This window comes from Triticum aestivum, chromosome 4D (genome assembly GCF_018294505.1).
Source record: "Triticum aestivum cultivar Chinese Spring chromosome 4D, IWGSC CS RefSeq v2.1, whole genome shotgun sequence".
Lineage (NCBI taxonomy): Eukaryota > Viridiplantae > Streptophyta > Magnoliopsida > Poales > Poaceae > Triticum > Triticum aestivum.
In genome coordinates this window covers 338,462,282-338,465,716 of record NC_057805.1, presented here as the reverse complement: position 1 = coordinate 338,465,716, position 3,435 = coordinate 338,462,282, and positions in this window count along the sequence as shown.

The window sequence follows — 3,435 nt, the reverse complement described above, 5'->3', positions numbered from 1 at the left end:
GGCGGCGCACGCTGGCGGCGGCGGGAGGAGGGAGGAGCTTGGGGGCGCGCGGGAGGGGAGCGGCGTCGGGCCCCCCGGTCGCCTAGCCCGAGGAGGCGACGCGGGGGGTACAGGGACGGGAGGAGGTGGAGGGAGGAGCGGGGGAGGCGAGCGGCGACGGCGGGCTCCGGCCGCGGCAGCGGCTCCGCGAGCCGCCGGCGGCGGCACGGAAACCCTAGGCGGAAAGGGAGCGGGGGGATCGTGGCCGGGGTTTTCAGGCTTCAGAGTTCAGAATCTTCAGCTATTGCCATGCACTGAAAACCGCAGGCTAAGAAATTGCACACGTCACAAGTTCAGTGCTCAATAGTAGCGCTACATCCCTAAATAGTGGATCGGAGGGAGTATTACTTTGTTTAATTATCAGAAGAAGAAAAAAAACTACTCAGTTTGGGTTGTTGCGAAAAGGCTTACTAATTTATTTTTATTTTTATTCTTTTTGTAAATGTCTTACTCAGTTCTTCAACCACTTGGAATGGCACGGAATTGGTAATGCCAGGGAAGATGGTGAGGTCGCTATGCAAAAGATAACCAAGATGTGATGTATCTCTCATAGATCGTTGTCCTGTTTCTGTAGAGTAACACATACCTCAGCCTTTCTTGAATGTTTACGAATATATAACATCCCATCTTCTCTTTTTTGATGAAAATGCTGGCTTTTCATTAATTTGAAGAAAGACAAGGATCTTCTCAAGGCTGATGATCTTAGTTAGTACGCACACCAACTGATAACTTGATATCCCTGGCTATTATACTGGACCATTTCTTCCCACTTTCAGATCTCACCATAATACCACTTCTGAACATCCTGATAAGTTTATTATTGTGTTACTGTCAAATGATGCTTTGATTTAGGCCAAAACCCCACCTAGAGAAATCGATCCGAGAAAACAAAACACAGAAGAGAACATCTTGGATCGAGCTCCTCTGTTTGCTTCTTCAACTCCTTGGCATTTCCCGTGATCTGCATTTGGCATTTGGAGCTGACATCCCCAAGGTTCCATTTGATCAAGACAAGTGTTGGTATGCTCCATTAGTTGCTACTCCATTCATTTGGGGTACGTCTGGCAGCGATGCAGAATGTTCCCTGTGGAAGCAGCCTGTTCCAAAAGAACGAGGGGAAGGTACAACACAGTATAACTGATCCACTAGGCCCATACAAATTTCAGTCCACTTACGACACTAGTCGTAGTTTAATCTTGGGAGGTACAGAGCAAGCAGCTAATCATGGAGATATCCTGTGTCGGTCTAACCTAAAGAGCTTGTTAAGATATTATCCGGGGCCCAAAAATAATTGCATGTACCTAAACTCACACTGAGATTGCTCCCATTATGATCCATGCAGTGAAACGGAGCTAGAGTTGCTCAAGTCAACGAGCTGGTAATGATCCGGTCACAATTGGCACATTGTTCTCTCCTCGTGCTGATGAACGCAAGTAAACTAGGCTGATCCGCCTTGCGTTGCGTGAGCAGTGTGAAGTAGCAATCGAAGCTGTCTTGGACGCGGAATGTTCGTCGACGAAACTGACTAGAACTTGGTAGCCCCGTAGCTCTTTTTTCCTTTCCGGACATGAGGCTTGAGCAGAAGTGGCGTGGCATGTTTTAGGTGCTCTCCTCGACTGATGCATTCATGTCATATGCTACAGCACTTGCAGCGCACCTAATTCTGATAAACTGTCCATGCAGCCTAAATCGGTGAACAGTCTCTAAAAGTGGATTTGGTGAGTCCCTTTTGGGTTCCTTGAATAGAACCCATGGTGAGTTGCTCGTACTCTTTGTTCTTTGGCTCAACACAAGTGGAGCAAGTACTGCAGTTCAGGATAACTCTGCTTCAACAGAACCATACAACCTGATGTCTGGACCATGGTGACACTGGTATCAATCATTCGCGCGGGCCTTTTAATAGCGTGTGCGCACAAATTGTACATGTACATGTAGACTTGCATTTGCATTCGCTAGTTTTTTTTTTCTTTTTGACGGGATCTCGTCGATAGGGCAGTATGATTTCATATAGAAGAACAGGCGTGGTAATGCCGACAACGACCGGATGGATCCAGCGTGGCGTTCGTCATTGGTGCCAGGACTTGGCTAGATCACCGAAGAAGGCGTCGCTGGATGGTTTTGTACGGCGGCGAGTTTGATATCAGTTCCGGATCCGTTGTACAACCGCATGGGTTTTTTCTTCTTCATGTTTTTGTTTTTCTGTAGGGAGTCTTTATGTTTGGTCTGCGAAGGCGAGGCGGTGGCATTGTCTAGGGTAGGAATAATGTTATCCCTGCCTAATCCCCTTCCGTTGGTGTGCTTTGCTCCGGCGGAGCGCATGTAGAGCCTTGTCCCCGACGGGTCTTCTGGGATCTGGCTGATTTAGGTTTTTGATGGATCCGTATAAAACCAACCATCTTTCGCAGCCTTGGAGTTTCTACAGGCCCTTATTGCATTTTTTTTCTCCGGGGCGACGATTTCCTTCGCATACCATGACCGTTGACATCTCCTGGTCTATATCAACTTCCCGTCCGCTGCTTCTACAAGCTCCCGAGTTTTAAAAAGCTTGCTCTGCCAAGGTTGAGACCCATAGGCGGCATCGAGCTATGTTGACGGTGCGCTGCCAATGGATGTAGGAGGAAGATGACTCCGGTGCCCCCAAGATTTTGAATATATTTTTCTCTTTCCATGTAAGGGTGTATTTGTAAGGATCTATGATACTTAATATATAGACTTAGGCCTTTTCGAAAAAAAAAGAATAGACTTGGTCCGGTTATACACACTACCTTGATTTATTAAAGGACTATCAAGTAAAAACCTCAACTAGGATGACAAGAAAAGGAAAACAACAATGTCGGCGCCGACCTGTAACATCCCAAATTTTCAATTTGGAATGTTATACATAGATCATCATTGCATATCATATATTTTTATTGCATTTGACAAATCCTCGATAAATCCTAAGCAACTCAAGGACCCTCGGAGAGAGTTGGGAATTTTCTCGATTTTTTCATATTTGATTTTCATCAAATAATAAAACGAGGATTTTGGTTTTAATTATTTTCTCTCCGGAAAAATATTTCATTTAAAAATAAATGAGAGGAGAAAATATGACTTCTCCAAAACAATGGAAATATCGGAGGAAAAATATTAAAATCATATATTGGATTTTATTTGCAATTTTAATTGCATTAAAAATATTGCACATTTCCAAACTGCATTTTGTATCAAAAAAATGTTCACCCTGTTCTAATTATTTTAACTAGACGGGGAAAATTTGTTTTATCTTTTTTGGATTTTTATTTATTTTTCTATGAATTTTTCGGCGGAATGTTTAAAAAAAAACGCGCCGCGCCCGACCGGGCCGAGGCCCAGCCGCGCGTCTCCTCCGCGAGCACGCCAGCGCCGCCGCGCCCG